Genomic DNA, 18,601 nt, shown 5'->3' on the forward strand with positions numbered 1-18,601 from the left:
GTCTGTTCACACTGCTATGCTTTATCTTGGCCAGGTCGCAGTTGCAAATGAGAACTTGTTCTCAACTAGTCTACCTGGTTAAATAAAGGTGAAATAAAAATAAAAATAAATAAAAAATGAGTAAGACATTTAAGCATATTAACCTTCGCAAAGCTTCCAGCCCAGACAGCATTCCTAGCCGCGTCCTCAGAGCATCCGCATGGTGAAGGTAGAAAACAACACCTCCACTTCGCTGATCCTCAACACTGGGGCCCCACAAGGGTGCGTGCTCAGCCCCTTCCTGTATTCCCTGTTCACCCATGACTACGTGGCAACGCAGGCCTCCAACTCAATCATCAAGTTTTCAGACAACACAACAGAAATAGGCCTGATTACCAAAAATGATGAGACAGTGAGGAGGTGAGGGCCCTGGTGGAGTGGTGCCAGGTAAATGACCTCTCCCTCAACGTCAACAAAACGAAGGAGCTGATCGTGGACTTCAGAAAACAACAGAGGGAGCACATCCCTGTCCACATTGACGGGACCACAGTGGAGAAGGTGAGAAGCTTGAGGTTCCTCAGCGTACACATCACTGAGAATTTGAAATGGTCCACCCACAGAATGTGGTGAAGAAGGCACAACAGTGCCTCTTCAACCTCAGGATGCTGAAGAAATTTGGCTTGGCCCCTAAGACCCTCAAACTTTTACAGATGCACAATTGAGAGCATCCTCTCGCGCTTTATCACGGCCTGGTACGGCAACTGCACCGGCCGCAACCACAGGGCTTTCCAGAGGGTAGTGTGAACTGCCCAACGCATCACCGGGGGCAAACTGCCTGCCCTCCGGGAAACCTACAGCACCCAATGTCACAGGAAGGCCAAAAAGATCATCCAGGACATAACCCCCCCGAGCCACGGCCTGTTCACACTGCTCCCATCCAGAAGGCGAGGTCAGTACAGGTACATCAAAGCTGGGACCGAGAGACTGAAAAACAGCTTCCATCTCAAGGCCATCAGACTGTTAAATAGCCATCACTAGCCGGCTACCACCCAGTTACTCAACCCTCCACCTTAGAGACTGCTGCCCTGTATACATAGACATGGAATCACTGGCCACTTTAATAATGGAACTCTAGTCATTTTAATAATGTTTACATACTGCTTTACTCATTTCATATGTATATACTGTACTCTATTCTACTGTATTTTAGCCAATTCCACTCCGACATTGCTCGTACTAATATTTATATATTTCTTCATGCCTTTCTTTTACTTTTAGATTTGTGTGCATTGTTGTGAATTGTTAGATACCTCTGCACTGTTGGAGCTAGGAACACAAGCATTTCGCTACACCCGCAATAACATATCCTTAAATGTGTATGTGACCAATAATATTTGATTTGATTTGTTGTGTACCTCCAATCAAGTTGATTTGCAAATTTTCATTGACATTGGTGTCATATTTGCTTAGATATGATGGTAGTGAGATTCTAAGTTAACATAGAGCTTTAACCAATGCATATTAATTTGCCAGCCTGCATGCGGCTGGTTGGCTGGCTGTTTGAAATTCAATCCCAATAGCTAATCATAAATTTTTTTGAGTGGCGATGTAATTTAATAGATATGTTGTAAGGGTCATTGTCCGTGATATTACTGCCTTGTTTTTCTCTAATCAGACTGAAGTTAGACACGGACGCTAGTGTGAAGTCAGCATCTATCTCTGTGTGTATGTGTGTGTATATGTGTGTAAGTGTGGGTGGGTGAGTGTGTGGGTCTGTGTGTGCGGCTGCAGGTACTAGGGACAGAGCTGGGGGTAGTGTGAAATCAGCATTAGAGACTGAGGATGTGTTTCTCTTCTACCTTGACCTTCTAATGACCAGCCTACATGGCTGTGAATCTGACATGCCTTTACAAACCTGATTACTTGGTCCTGGTTAACCACACAACTCTGCTGTTGATCTGGCTACGGAACACAGGATGGGAGGGGGGGGGAGGAGAGGAGAGAAAGGGGAGGAGAAGAGGAGGAAATAACGCACAAAATGAATCCTAGAGAGGTGTTTCTTCTGTGCCTCCGTCTCTTGGCGGTCGAAAGCAAATCAAAGGCTACCAATAGTCAGAGACTTAGGCTGCATCCCAAATGGCTCCCTATTCCCTATGTAGTGTACTACTTTTGACAAGGCACACTATTCCCTATGTATTTTTTTAAATGTAATTAAACCTTTATTTAATTAAACCTTTCAGTGATACCCATCCCGGATCCGGGATCCTCCTCATCAAAAAAGCTGACTAGCATAGCCTAGCCTAACGGGACAGGGATATCATATAATATAATTTTCATGAAATCACAAGTCCAATACAGCAAATGAAAGATAAACATCTTGTGAATCCAGCCATCATTTCTGATTTTTAAAATGTTTTACAGCGAAAACACAATATGTATTTATATTAGCTAACCACAATAGCCAAAGACTCAACCGCATATTTTCACCATGTTTCTACCGCATAGGTAGCTATCACAAAACCGACCAAATAGAGATATAATTAGTCACTAACCAAGAAACAACTTCATCAGATGACAGTCTTATAACAGGTTATACAATACATTTATGTTTTGTTAGAAAAATTTGCATATTTGAGGTATAAATCATAGTTTTACATTGCAGCAACCATCACAAATAGCACCGAAGCAGCCAGAATAATTACAGAGAGCAATGTGAAATACATAAATACTCATCATAAAACATTTATGAAAAATACATGGTGTACAGCAAATGAAAGATAAACATCTTGTGAAGCCAGCCAATATTTCCGATTTTTTAAGTGTTTTACAGCGAAAACACAAAGTGGAATTATATTAGCTTACCACAATAGCAGAACACACAAATGCATTTATTCAACGCAAAAGGTAGCTATCGCAAAAACCAGCAAAATAATTAAAATGAATCACTAACCTTGAACAACTTCATCAGATGACAGTCTTATAACATCAGGTTATACAATACACTTATGTTTTGTTCGAAAATGTGCATATTTAGAGCTGCAAACCGTGGTTATACATTGTGAATATGTATCAACATTTCCCCAGAATGTCCGGAGCTATTTTGGACACTCACCTAATCTGACCAAAGAACTCATCATAAACTTTACATAAAAATACTTGTTGTATGGCAAATGAAAGATACACTGGTTCTTAATGCAACCGCTGTGTTAGATTTTTAAAAATAACTTTACCATAACATACAGCTTGCGTTATTGTGAGACAGCACTCACCAAAACGGCGGAGAATAGGACTCAACAATTTACACAGAAATACGATATAACATCATAAATGTTTTCTTACTTTTGTTGAGCTTCCATCAGAATGTTGTACAAGGAGTCCTTGGTCTGGAATAAATCGTTGTTTGGTTTTAGAATGTCCATTTCTTCTGTCGAATTAGCAACCTTAGCTAGCCATGTGGCGCGAACATGCCCATCTTCTCTTGGCGCAAAGAACGGAAAATTCCAAAAGTCCCAATAAACGTTGAATAAACTGATAAAACTCGGTTGAAAAAACCTACTTTATGATGTTATTATCACATGTATCAAATAAAATCAGAGCCGGAGATATTCGCCGTGTATACGTCCGACCGCTTATCAGAAGACAATGTCTAGGTACTTCGCGCGCCTTGGTAGACAAAGAAAATTCCTGACCTGCCACTCCAAAAGCTCTTGTTCGGCCTCAGATCAAGCTAGACACCCCATTCCCCACCCCATAAATATAAGGCAATTGAATAGGCAGGCCCTGAAACAGAGCCTCGTTTTCAGATTTTTCACTTCCTGCATGGAAGTTTGCTGCAAAATGAGTTCTGTTTTACTCACAGACATAATTCAAACAGTTTTAGAAACTTCTGAGTGTTTTCTATCCAATAGTAATAATAATATGCATATTGTATGATCTAGAAAAGAGTACGAGGCCGTTTCATTTGGGCACGATTTTTCCCAAAGTGAAAACAGCGCCCCCCTATTGACAAGAAGCAAGTCAGTTACGAACAAATTCTTATTTACAATGACGGCCTACCAGAAGGCAAAAGGCCTCCTGCGGGGATGGCGGTTGGGATTAAAAATATATATTTTTATAAAAATATAGGACCAAACACACATCATGACCAGAAAGACACCACAACACTAGATAAGAGAGACCAAAAACAACAACATTCCAGAAAATGATGTCATGGCTTTAGAAGCTTCGGATAAGCTAATTGACATAATTTGAGTCAATCAGAAGCTTCTAAAGCCATGAGATCATTTTCTGGAATTTTCCAAGCTGTTTAAAGGCACAGTCAACTTAGTGTATGTAAACTTCTGACCCACTGGAATTGTGATACAGTGAATTTTAAGTGAAAAAATCTGTAAACAATTGTTGGAAGAATTACTTGTGTCATGCACAAAGTAGATGTCCTAACCGACTTGCCAAAACTATAGTTTGTTAACAAGAAAATTGTGGAGTTGTTGAAAAAACATTTTTAATGACTCCAACCTAAATGTATGTAAACTTCTGACTTCAACTGTATGTACTGTATATACATGTATATGTTTGTCATGTGAATGTTGTATATAAAAGTACCATGTATGTAAAATGTAATTTGTAAAATGTATGTAAATATAACAAAAAAGCTGTAGCACATTGTGATTGTTTATAAAAAATGTTGTTTTTGCTCGTGTTTCTCTATTTGTATTTCTGCTTTTATGTTTTACATTTTAACGTGATGTTAAATGATCTGCTATAAAAAAAATATGTTTTGCTATTTTTGTCCTCCGAAGAGGAGGGTGGGGCATGGGTTAATAAAATAAATTAAAAATAAACCAAGTACAATTGTTAAACACTAATCAAATTAAAGGCACAATTAAAGAGGCGTTGGAAGTCTAGGCTGCATAGCTTCAGTCCTCCACCAGACGAAGTGCCGAACTCGTCCTTTTAACAGAAAGCCAACTTGGTTAAAGCCCCTTACTCGGGACTTATCGAAGCTGACTCATTCATGAGAGTGTTGTCCGGTCAGTTAGAAAGGGAGGACCAGCCAGGAGCAGGAGTGTCTCAGATTATGCCACACTTATAACAAATAGTATTACCCCATGGCAGAACGTAGCCTGCGAGCACAGCGACAGTAGCACCGTAAGAGCTGCATCATGTAATAAAATAGTACAGAGCGGACTGTAACTAAATATCTGACTATATAAAAAAATTGCCCACACTGACGCGTCGTATACCGTGTCTCGAACAACCCATGATTGTAATCAGTAGGAAGATGTAAGCTAACCCCTGTGGCAAGCAGGGATAGATCAAGAGCGGGGACCTGGTTGTTTTAGTGAAGCACAGAGCTCTGCTATAAAAGACAAGTAATGGTAGGAAGACGAGGCACCCTCACTGGGAAAGAAGCATATAGCATGGGATAATCCAGGCCCATAACCTGTGGTGAGAGTTGACCATCCCTGTGAGGTCAGTTAGTCTGGCTAAGATATATAAAGATAAAGGGAAACCTAGGAAAAATTGTCAGTACCTTCCCAAGGATGGACTGGTGGTTGGTTGTGCTTAACAAGTACAACCTCACTTTAAGAGTACAGACGTGTGAGTATGTGGATCCGGAGAAAACCTTGGATGTGACACCCGCGACAGAGGCAACCTGAAGTTTAGCTTATACTATGAAAGGGGAGTGCTTATAAGGGCATGTGGGTATGACAATTTAAGAAGGTCGTACAGTTTTGGAATGGTGAATGGCGGGCACTGGGGAAGAGGTGTAGGAGCGAGCAATATACTACCCCCTTCAACTTCGCCTCCTATAAGCCCCTCAGCACCAGAATGGTTTGCAAATTGGAAACAGTGGCATGAGAAGTGGAATAGTAAAGAACAGTTAGAACCAGGGTGGAGAGGCCCAGGGCCAGAGTACCTAGAACCTGATGGGTTGGCTCATCCTTATGTACCACCTCCCCCTTACCAAAACTCAGGGCATACAGAAACTTTTCGGAGTCTAGTTGGACCTCCCAAAAGGAAAAGGGAGGCCACAGGACCGAAAAGGGGGATTGTGGGCCCGCCCAATAGTACAGAAACGCCTCGAAGTCTAGTGGGTCCTCCAAAGAGGAAGAGGGAAGCTGGGGAGTATGTTTCTGGGTCAGAGGAGAGTGAGAAAGGGAGTGAATGGAACGAGGAAGGGATGGAGGGGGAAGTGGGAGACGAGCCGTCAAACCACAGTTTGGTGGGCACCCAGCCTTGGCACGGAACTCGAACCAAACAGACAAGAGACAGACAAAGGCAGAGGGAGCGATAAGGAGAAAATGCCATAGACAAAAGGGGCCCACCCAAAAAATAAATCCCACTATGCCCCTAGAGATAAATGTGGATCCACATACCTAGGAAATTAAATTAACACAAAGGCAGAAGTGGGGGCCCCCTGACATATGTTCAGGGCCAAGGGTCAGTCCAGGGGTAAACTCAAGGACAACCTCAGGAACCCACTACCCCTAGTGTGGCATATTATACAAACAATGACGACAATGATGATGATGTGGATAATGACAAACAGGACAGAAGGAGACGTCCAAGGCACAGACAAGGTGAAAATGGGGAACCCTCCAAGACCCCCGAGACGCCCGGGGACTCCTTTGCCCTCTGGAGAAGAAAAGGAGGAGGAGGAAGAGAGGGACATAGGAGAGGAGGAACTAACAGATTCCGATGAAGAAATCTGGGGTACCCCTGTAGGCGATTGCCGCTCCATCATTAGGGGTGCTACTAAGGCAACATCAAAATATAAAAAGCAAAACCCTAAATGACTAGTAGGAAACATGCACTTAATGCCTACTGGGGGACGGTGATGGCACTGGACGGTACACTCTTAGAAAAAAGGGTTCCAAAATGGTTCTTTGGCTATCCCTATAGGAGAACCCTTTTTGGTTCCAGATAGAAACATTTGGGGTTCGGTGTAGAACCCTCTGTGGAAAGGGTTCTACCTGGAACCAAAAATGGGGACAGCCAAAGATAGCACCTTTTTTTCTAAGAGTGTAGGGAATACTAAATATGTTTCCAGAAACGAACAGCCCATTATTATCCCTCCTAGATCATGGGTAAATAAGATGGATGGAGGAACTTGTGAAACAAAGTTTACATATTGTAATCATGTGAATGTTGCCATACACTCACTCGTCTTCAGAGCACTTAATGACAGCTCAAGGCCTAACTCTCCCCCGTAAAAACCTCACTAATGGAAGTAGCACATAATGCTATGTTACAAGAACTGAGGAGAAAAATTCTAAAGTTACTGAAAGCAGAAGCTGTGACTAAAAAGACGAGTTAGAATTTCAGAGGCTGAAGACTCAGAGGGAGATGACTCTAGCTCTGAGACGTTAAACAGCAACAGCACCTTGGCCCCAGTGCTTCCTCGAGAAGAAGAGCTGGCAGTTTCGATCTGAGTTTAGACAGATCGCTACAGTAAGCTGGGTTACCGCAACCACTAGTGGTACCCCTGACAACCTTGCTTCATTCTGATGTGCTGAGAGATCTGAAAATACTACTGCCTAGAGAGATAAATGAGAACATGTCATACATGGGGTGGAGAGTCTGGTGGGGAAAAAATACAATGGACAGACACCCCGGTACATGACCCAGAACCTCCGAGAGCTGAGGATGAGGCTTCTGATGCCTCAACCCCAGTTCTCACCGGGGTACACATGTTCAGAGAGAAGCTGAAGAGGGGTCTACAGGAAAATGTATAGGGTGCTGGAAAGGGGGTGTAAAAGGCATAGAATTGAGGCCAGTTAGTTAGCGGCCCTTACTGAAAAAAACGTGGAAGTACTAGCAATATTGACCGAACTCCAGGCCTATAGGCAGACAGGGGCTGTCACCGGACTGGGCCATGAGACCCAGTTGGATGAAGGAGCTGTTTCTGAGTCACCAGTCAGGTGATGGTAACCCAGATAAAGATGAAGAATGATATTCTGGCAGGTCTGTCTGGGATAGAATAATCCTCCATTTTCATATGTAAAAAAAAATAGTATATTTTCTACAGGTATATATACATATACACCAGTGGTTCTTAACCTTGTTGGAGGTACTGAACCCCACCAGTTTCATATGCGCATTAGCCAAACCCTTCTTAATTGGAAAAATAAAATATGATTTTTTCAAATTCAAAACATAGGTATATATTTTACTGGTGCACAAAATGAACCGTTCATCAACATCAACACTGTGTGTTCAAAGAACAAAATCATCAAAACATGATTTTCACACAAAAACAAAAACATAATAATGAATATTTACCGCAAATCAGTGTGACTTCTGCTGTTGCCTTTCAGAGACCAGTTCAGAAATGCGCGGCTTCACCTTGGCAAGTGCCACTCTCATGTCATTTTCGCAACAAAGTCTGTTCCTTTTCTTCGTTTTTATGTCCAGCATCCTCGAAAAGGATTGCTCGCAAAGATATGTTGTAACAAACGGTATGAAAATCTCCAGAGCTTTCTTAGCAATAACAGGGTACGTTACCATTTGTTGACACCAAAACGTTGAAAGCTTTGTTGTTCTGAAGAGTTGCTGTTGAACCTGGCTCTGCTGAATTTCAATGATTTCATCGAGGTATTCATCATTGACATCTGTTGTCTCAACACTAAACGTGAACGGCTGTCTCACCCATGCTGGATATGACTCTCTTGTAGGGTAGTATCCGTCGAGAGACTTTGCAAGCTCATCTAAGTGCGTGGCAATTGCTTGCTTCAGTTCCGCGGGTACAGAAATGTCTCCGATTCCAGATACATCTTCGATCTTACTTACACAGTCGTCCAGCAGGGGAAAGTTTGCTTAATGTTACTTAATGTTAGATCCCTCACTTCAAAGGCAGATATAGTCAATTAACTAATCACTGATCATAATCCTGATGTGATTGGCCTGACTGAAACATGGCTTAAGCCTGATGAATTTACTGTGTTAAATGAGGCCTCACCTCCTGGTTACACTAGTGACCATATCCCCCGTGCATCCCGCAAAGGCGGAGGTGTTGCTAACATTTACGATAGCAAATTCCAATTTACAAAAAAAAAAAATACGTTTTCGTCTTTTGAGCTTCTAGTCATGAAATCTATGCAGCCTACTCAATCACTTTTTATAGCTACTGTTTACAGGCCTCCTGGGCCATATACAGCGTTCCTCACTGAGTTCCCTGAATTCCTATCGGACCTTGTAGTCATAGCAGATAATATTCTAATTTTTGGTGATTTTAATATTCACATGGAAAAGTCCACAGACCCACTCCAAAAGGCTTTTGGAGCCATAATAAACTCAATGGGTTTTGTCCAACATGTCTCTGGACCTACTCACTGCCACAGTAATACTCTGGACCTAGTTTTGTCCCATGGAATAAATGTTGTGGATCTTAATGTTTTTCCTCATAATCCTGGACTATCGGACCACCATTTTATTACGTTTGCAATCGCAACAAATAATCTGCTCAGACCCCAACCAAGGAGCATCAAAAGTCATGCTATAAATTCTCAGACAACACAAAGATTCCTTGATGCCCTTCCAGACTCCTTCTGCCTACCCAAGGACGTCAGAGGACAAAAATCAGTTAACCACCTAACTGAGGAACTCAATTTAACCTTGCGCAATACCCTAGATGCAGTTGCACCCCTAAAAACTAAAAACATTTGTCATAAGAAACTAGCTCCCTGGTATACAGAAAATACCCGAGCTCTGAAGCAAGCTTCCAGAAAATTGGAACGGAAATGGCGCCACACCAAACTGGAAGTCTTCCGACTAGCTTGGAAAGACAGTACCGTGCAGTATCGAAGAGCCCTCACTGCTGCACGATCATCCTACTTTTCCAACTTAATTGAGGAAAATAAGAACAATCCAAAATTTATTTTTGATACTGTTGCAAAGCTAACTAAAAAGCAGCATTCCCCAAGTGAGGATGGCTTTCACTTCAGCAGTAATAAATTCATGAACTTCTTTGAGGAAAAGATCATGATCATTAGAAAGCAAATTACGGACTCCTCTTTAAATCTGCGTATTCCTCCAAAGCTTAACTGTCCTGAGTCTGCACAACTATGCCAGGACCTAGGATCAAGAGAGACACTTAAGTGTTTAAGTACTATATCTCTTGACACAATGATGAAAATAATCATGGCCTCTAAACCTTCAAGCTGAATACTGGATCCTATTCCAACTAAACTACTGAAAGAGCTGCTTCATGTGCTTGGCCCTCCTATGTTGAACATAATAAACGGCTCTCTATCCACCGGATGTGTACCAAACTCACTAAAAGTGGCAGTAATAAAACCTCTCTTGAAAAAGCCAAACCTTGACCCAGAAAATATAAAAAAACTATCGGCCTATAACGAATCTTCCATTCCTCTCAATTTTTTTTGAAAAAGCTGTTGCGCAGCAACTCACTGCCTTCCTGAAGACAAACAATGTATACGAAATGCTTCAGTCTGGTTTTAGACCCCATCATAGCACTGAGACTGCACTTGTGAAGGTGGTAAATTACCTTTTAATGGCGTCAGACCGAGGCTCTGCATCTGTCCTCGTGCTACTAGACCTTAGTGCTGCCTTTGATACCATCGATCACCACATTCTTTTGGAGAGACTGGAAACCTAAATTGGTCTACACGGACAAGTTCTGGCCTGGTGTAGATCTTATCTATCGGAAAGATATCAGTTTGTCTCTGTGAATGGTTTGTCCTCTGACAAATCAACTGTACATTTCGGTGTTCCTCAAGGTTCCGTTTTAGGACCACTATTGTTTTCACTATATATTTTATCTCTTGGGGATGTCATTCGAAAACATAATGTTAACTTTCACTGCTATGCGGATGACACACAGCTGTACATTTCAATGAAACATGGTGAAGCCCCAAAATCATGAGCAATGACTTAGAAACCTGACAGCAAAATCTCCTCTCTCACCAAAGGACATTTATAGAACGTATACACTGCATAAGGTCCCCTTTCTTCTACATAATTGATCCCTAATTAGCCATTAGTTATTCCATTTCCAATAAATTTTTCTTCTTCCTTAATAAAGAACATTACCATACTAACATCATATAATACAAATAATAATATTTTAAACACTTTGTACAGAAAAAAATGTAAACCAGGAAATAAAGAACCCAAGAGAAAACCAAAAAGTAATTGACCATGACAGCAAGCGGAAGGAAAGTGGAGGGGTGAGGAGGGAGTGAGGGAGGGGTGGTTGGAGAGGTGGAGGAATGGCAGGAGGGAGGAGGGATGGAGGGAGAGAGACAGAGAGAGAGAAGGAGGGGTGAGGAGGGAGAGAGGGAGGGGTGAGGAGGGAGTGAGGAAGAGGTGGAGGAGTGGAGGCTGAGGAGTCTGGCAGGAAGGAGAGGTGATGGAGGGAGGGAGGGCATTATGGAGGGAGGGAGGGAGGGAGAGAGAAAGAAGGAGGGGTGAGGAGGGAGAGAGAGAGGGAGGGGTGGGGAGGGAGAGGGAGGGGTGAGGAGGGAGTGAGGGAGAGGTGGAGGAGTGGAGGCTGAGGAGTCTGGCAGGAAGGAGAGGTGATGGTGTTGTTGGCATTATGGAGGGATGGAGGAGGGATGGAGGGAGTGGTGGAGGAGTCTGGTAGGAAGGAGAGGGGATGGTGTTGTTGGCATTATGGAGGGAGGGATGGATGCAGAGCAGAGGTGGAGGAGTCTGGTAGGAAGTAGAGGTGATGGTGTTGTTGGCATTATGGAGTGAGGGAGGGAGGGATGGATGGAGAAGTGGAGGAGTCTGATAGGAAGGAGAGGTGATTGTGTTGTTGGCATTATGGGGCCCCTGCAGAAGGAATGAATGACAGAGAGGTGACAATAGGAAAGGCATTCCACTGTCAGACTGACCAGGTGTAGAGGCTGGACTGGGACTAGACTACCACGTGGAGGCTCAGATGTACTGTTGACGGTCTGAGAAAAGCCTTGGGGTTTATCTCTGCTCTCAGACTGATGTGTGTTGTTGGCTGGGTGGGTGTTACCATAGAAATAGAATGACTTGACTTGAATAGGGATGTCCGTTCTAGTAATTGCATTTCTATTGCTGGCCCTTTGACTGAGTTGCACATCCTGGTGCTGTCTCTCTAACCACGACTCTCCACTTGATTCTAGAATTGGGAATAGAATAGAACTCTAGATTCTAGAATTGGGAATAGAATAGAACTCTAGATTCTAGAATTGGGAATACAATAGAACTCTAGATTCTAGAATTGGGAATACAATAGAACTCTAGAGTACTCTGCACTAGATACTAGCAAGTCTGAGGGAACAAAACAGAGATGCTTGTTCTAGGTCCCAAGAAACAAAGAGATCTTCTGTTAAATCTGACAATTAATCTTGATGGTTGTAAAGTCGTCTCAAATAAAACTGTGAAGGACCTCGGCGTTACTCTGGACCCTGATCTCTCTTTTGACGAACATATCAAGACTGTTTCAAGGACAGCTTTTTTCCATCTACGAAACATTGCAAAAATCAGAAATTGTCTGTCCAAAAATGATGCATAAAAATGAATCCATGCTTTTGTTACTTCTAGGTTAGACTACTGCAATGCTCTACTTTCCGGCTACCTGGATAAAGCACTAAATAAACTTCAGTTAGTGCTAAATACGGATGCTAGAATCCTGACTAGAACCAAGAAATTTGATCATATTACTCCAGTGCTAGCTTCCCTACACTGGCTTCCTGTTAAGGCAAGGGCTGATTTCAAAGTTTTACTGTTAACCTATAAAGCGTTACATGGGCTTGCTCCTACCTATCTTTCCGAGTTGGTCCTGCCGTACATACCTACACGTACGCTACGGTCACAAGACGCAGGCCTCCTAATTGTCCCTAGAATTTCTAAGCAAACAGCTGGAGGCAGGGCTTTCTCCTATAGATCTCAATTTTTATGGAATAGTCTGCCTACCCATGTGAGAGACGCAGACTCGGTCTCAACCTTTAAGTCTTTACTGAAGACTTATCTCTTCAGTAGGTCATATAATTGAGTGTAGTCTGGCCCAGGAGTGTGAAGGTGAACGGAAAGGCTTTGGAGCAACGAACCGCCCTTGCTGTCTCTGCCTGGCCGGTTCCCCTCTCTCCACTGGGATTCTCTGCCTCTAACCCTATTACAGGGGCTGAGTCACTGGCTTACTGGTGCTCTTTCATGCCGTCCCTAGGAGGGGTGCGTCACTTGAGTGGGTTGAGTTACTGACGTGATCTTCCTGTCCGGGTTGGCGCCCCCCTCTGGTTCGTGCCGCGGGGGAGATCTTTGTGGGCTATAGTCGGCCTTGTCTCAGGGCAGTAAGTTGGTGGTTTGAAGATATCCTTCTAGTGGTGTGGGGGCTGTGCTTTGGCAAAGTGGGTGGGGTTATATCCTTCCTGTTTGGCCCTGTCCGAGCGTATCATCGGATGGGGCCACAGTGTCTCCTGAGCCCTCCTGTCTCAGCCTCCAGTATTTATGCTGCAGTAGTTTATGTGTCGGGGGGCTAGGGTCAGTTGGTTATATCTGGAGTACTTCTCCTGTCTTATCCGGTGTCCTGTGTGAATTTAAGTATGCTCTCTCTAATTCTCTCCTTCTCTCTTTCTTTCTCTCTCTCGGAGGACCTGAGCCCTAGGACCATGCATCAGGACTACCGGGCATGATGAATCCTTGCTGTCCCCAGTCCACCTGGCCTTGCTGCTGTTCCAGTTTCAACTGTTCTGCCTGCGGCTATGGAACCCTGACCTGTCCACCGGACGTGCTACCTGTCCCAGACCTGCTGTTTTCAACTCTCTAGAGACCGCAGGAGCGGTAGAGATACTCTTAATGATCGGCTATGAAAAGCCAACTGACATTTACTCCTGATTATTATTTGACCATGCTGGTCATTCATGAACATTTGAACATCTTGGCCATGTTCTGTTATAATCTCCACCCGGCACAGCCAGAAGAGGACTGGCCACCCCTCATAGCCTGGTTCCTCTCTAGGTTTCTTCCTAGGTTTTGGCCTTTCTAGGGAGTTTTTCCTAGCCGCCGTGCTTCTACACCTGTATTGCTTGCTGTTTGGGTTTTTTGGCTGGGTTTCTGTACAGCACTTCAAGATATTAGCTGATGTACGAAGGGCTATATAAAATAAACTTGATTTGATATGGGTAGACATCTGTGGATTAGGCGAAAGAGGAGTTGAGGTCCAACATGATTATTGTTTTTCTTCAGATTGATTTGATTTTGTAGTGTTGGGTTCTAATTTTTCAGAGTAAATAACTCACGGACAGTAGAGAAGCTTAACCAAGTTTAATTCTTCCCAAAGGGTTGACACAGCTGTATTCAGACAAATACATGTTCCCACCATCACAAGTATATACTGTAGGAAGTTTTAAGGCCCTGCCTGGTGCATGTTTTGTGTAAGGACAGACGCTGGGAGATGAGAAGCATGTACAGGGAGTCAATATTTAATAAATAACTGACATGAAACAAAATACAGACAGTGTCTGAACAAGGGAAACATCATGACATTAATTCTGACAGCAATATTAGAAGCATCAGGGAGTTTTATTGTTTTGGTTGGTGACGTCGGGTCCGGGTGCCACTGCCAAGGAACCGGGGATGCCTCAGCTGGCTTGTCAGGCTTCCATGCCTTAGTTGTCTCGAGTGGTGTCGCCCATCTTCTCTATTATCCCCAGTGTATTTATACCTGTGTTCTCTGTTTGTCTGTTGCCAGTTCATTTTGTTCGTCAAGCCTACCAGTGTTTTCCCCCTTGCTTGTTTTTAGTTTTCCCGGTTTTGACCATTCTGCCTGCCCTGACCCTGAGCCTGCCTGCCATTCTGTACCTTGTCAGCATTCTGTAAGGACAGACGCTGGGAGACGAGAAGCAAGTACAGGGAGTGAATATTTAATAAATAACTGACATGAAACAAAACACGGACAGCGTCTGGACAAGGGAAACATAACAACATTAATGCTAACGCGAGGATGTAACTGAGGAATAGACAGATATAGGGGAGGCAATCAATAAAGTGATGGAGTCTAGGTGAGTCCAATGAAGCGCTGATGCACGTAACTATGGTGACAGGTGTGCGTAATGATGGGCAGAGTGGCGCCCTCGAGCACCAAAGAGGGGGAGCGGAAGAAGGCGTGACAGTACCCCACCTCTCTAGGGGCGCCATCCTGTGTCCCACTTGGGCGAGCCTGATGGGCCGGCCGAGGCATAGGAGCCGGACAAGCCGGCTGAGGCGTGGAAGCCCAACGAGTCGACTGAGGCGTGGGAGCCAGCTGAGGCATGACGTGGGATGGGAGCCTGCCGAGCCAACCTAGGCAAGAGGGGCTGCAGGAGCAGGCGTGATGTTTTGCATGTTTTAGTCGTATCTCCCCTGACCTGGAACAAACTACTAACCAGGTGTGTACATGATTGATTGATTGACTTGTTATTAAAATGTCTTGCATCTTTCAGATACCTAGCCCATATGGGCTTCCGTATTTCTGTACCACATGTAGATGACTGTGTACTTTGCCTGGAGCTGGGAGGAGATTACTAAATCACTAAGCCACAAATACCACAAGGCATAAATATTCAGAGGGGTGGTGTGACGTGTATGAGAGAATATGCTGGTGCTGCATTGGTCTTTAGGTTTCAAGGAATGTTTTTACATTTGTAATGGTATTCATGTATGTCTATCACTTCACTACAGTTCAACTTAGACGGGGCAACATGGGGTGACAGGAGTCTCAACATGTTCAGGTAAAGTCTGAGTTCCATCCCAAATGGCATAGTGCACCAGAGCCCTGGTAAAAAGTAGTGCACTGTATAGGGAATAGGGGTTTTGTCTCTTCTAGTAAATATATTTCTATGACTGTCCCCCTTCTTCGAAAGAGACATGAGAGGGTACTGTATAAAGCTCAGCTCTCTGTTTGGCCGCTGCTTTTCCAAGAAAGGAAAATAAGTTGTTTTTCACGTTGAGCTAAGTTAATTAGGGGAGATTAAGTTGAGCCAATGGGGTAAATTGAGCCACCCTTGTTTCTAGGAAATCTGACACAAAATGTATAATTTGACCAAATATTTAGGAAGAGGTCATCATTTCATGGAGCGTGCGAAGGAAGAAACCACATGGAAAAAGTGGTAAGCAAGTTAGGACCAAAAAACTGATTTTCACAAAGTCAAATACATTTATTGTGTTAGAGGTTTCATAATGCTTGTGTCTAAATTATCTAAAGTAGATCATTTGAAGATTGTTCCATACATCGGTTGGGGTCTCTCTATAAGCTTCAATATGAGGCCCTAAACCTAGTGTGAAAGTGCATCCTTGTAGCTGCGAGGACAAATAGAGTCAAAATGTTTGCTTTGGGTAAGTTGAGCCAGTGGTCATGGGGTAGGTTGAGCCAATGGCAAGTTGAGCAAATTGAAGTGTTTTCATCCCAGGTGTAATATAAGGCGTTATCGCTGGGATATGAGCTAACAGCAGGGCCTGGCCTATGTTAAAAGTACAAAATGTTTGTTAGGTGTTAAGCCTGCTTCAAATGATTTAAAGACAAAAAAAGTGGTTGTGATTATGTTGAATTGTGTTTGGGAAATATAGATAGACATGATTTTAAAAACATAGCAGTAATATTTCATTCAATACAGACATTTGTAGGCGGCTCAACTTATCCTGTCCCGCGGCTCAACTTATCCTGTCCCGCGGCTCAACTTATCCTGTCCCGCGGCTCAACTTATCCTGTCCCGCGGCTCAACTTATCCTGTCCCGCGGCTCAACTTATCCTGTCCCGCGGCTCAACTTATCCTGTCCCGCGGCTCAACTTATCCTGTCCCGCGGCTCAACTTACCCTGTCCCGCGGCTCAACTTATCCTGTCCCGCGGCTCAACTTATCCTGTCCCGCGGCTCAACTTATCCTGTCCCGCGGCTCAACTTATCCTGTCCCGCGGCTCAACTTATCCTGTCCCGCGGCTCAACTTACCCTGTCCCGCGGCTCAACTTATCCTGTCCCGCGGCTCAACTTATCCTGTCCCGCGGCTCAACTTATCCTGTCCCGCGGCTCAACTGTTCCTGTCCCGCGGCTCAACTGTTCCTGTCCCGCGGCTCAACTTATCCTGTCCCGCGGCTCAACTTATCCTGTCCCGCGGCTCAACTGTTCCCGCGGCTCAACTTACCCTGTCCCGCGGCTCTTCTTACCCTGTCCCGCGGCTCAACTTACCCTGTCCCGCGGCTCAACTTACCCTGCCCCACGGCTCGACCTACCCTGTCCCGCGGCTCAACTTACCCTGTCCCGCGGCTCAACTGTCCCGCGGCTAAACTTACCCTGTCCCACGGCTCAACTTACCCCGTGGTAAGTTGTGCCAAGAGACCACTTTTTTTTGGACAAGACATGTTTAAAAACTGTAATGTTTACATCATGATTATTTCCAGGAATACACAACATCCTGAAATATATGTAGATATCTTTGTTAGAAAGAATACTATATTTACATTAATGGAGTGATGGTGAATGTAATAAATTCTCAACTTACCCCACTAGAAGAGGAGGGAGAGAGGGACATGTACGTGGGGCCCTGCCGGGCCTAGCTACTGAAATGGCCCCTGCTTCATGCAGATTTGATTGGCATGCAGCTAGATAAGGTGTGTGTGTGGTAGAGGGTAGATTATAATTATGCATAAAACATACATTAAGAGGAAGTGGTATGCATGTAGGGCTATGTGTGTGAGGGTACACATTAGTGGATAGCAGGTCACACACACAGCCGGGCCTGAATTACAGTTGAATACAACAGCATGTATATTTCCACGGCCTGTAATGTTCCATGTGGGTTTTGTCGTTGTCGTCTGTGTAAGACTCGTTATGTTCTCAGTAAGTACCTCCTCTAACTGTGAGACGCTAGCCATTAGCTTTAATGCTTTCCTTCAGCAATGATGATTGCAGAGCTTAGTGTGTTCCAAATAGCACTCTATTCCATATATAGCACGCTACCTTTGACCAGGGCCCTATGGTTAAGTATTACAGTGTAAAGGGAATAGAATGCATTTTGAATACAACTGTTTCCCCAGCTGCCATGGGGTTACACTTTCCATCACATTTACCTACGCAAAGGGAGGTTTGCCATATGCCTGAGTCCCTCTGCTGTTACAATACAGCCATCTGTTGTCTGACAGGTTATATGCAGCTCAACTAATGTTTCCTGACATCGTTAACACACACACACACACACACACATACACTCTTATCAGCTGAGCCACACGGACCACCATCTTTCTTCTACACTCACCATCAATATCACTATCAAGTTCAGTTGCAGTGTAAATTGTATCATTAGATTGTTGAAGACCTGTCAAAGGCAAGCTGAAGCTGGGTAAAAGGGGGAATCTGGGATTCAAACAACAAGAAAGGCTCACTTTTTTTAGTAAGAAGTTGAGCTACAAACAATTGAGTAAAACAAGAAGATTTTTGGGATTTGGATGGGTTATGACAGTTGAACTAAGCTGATGATGTATTTTTAAGTTATATTCTTCAAGAATCAATGGCTATATACTGTATAATTTATTTGAAAGTCCATAAATGGATGTATCAATCCCAGATTGCTCCTTTAAGCCTTATCTAGATTTAGCTCTCTGTAATGCTGTGTCTGTGCGCTAAAAGCACCCTATTCCCTATGTAGTGAAGTAG

The sequence above is a fragment of the Salvelinus alpinus genome, chromosome 14 (genome assembly GCF_045679555.1).
Source record: "Salvelinus alpinus chromosome 14, SLU_Salpinus.1, whole genome shotgun sequence".
Classification (NCBI taxonomy): Eukaryota; Metazoa; Chordata; class Actinopteri; order Salmoniformes; family Salmonidae; genus Salvelinus; species Salvelinus alpinus.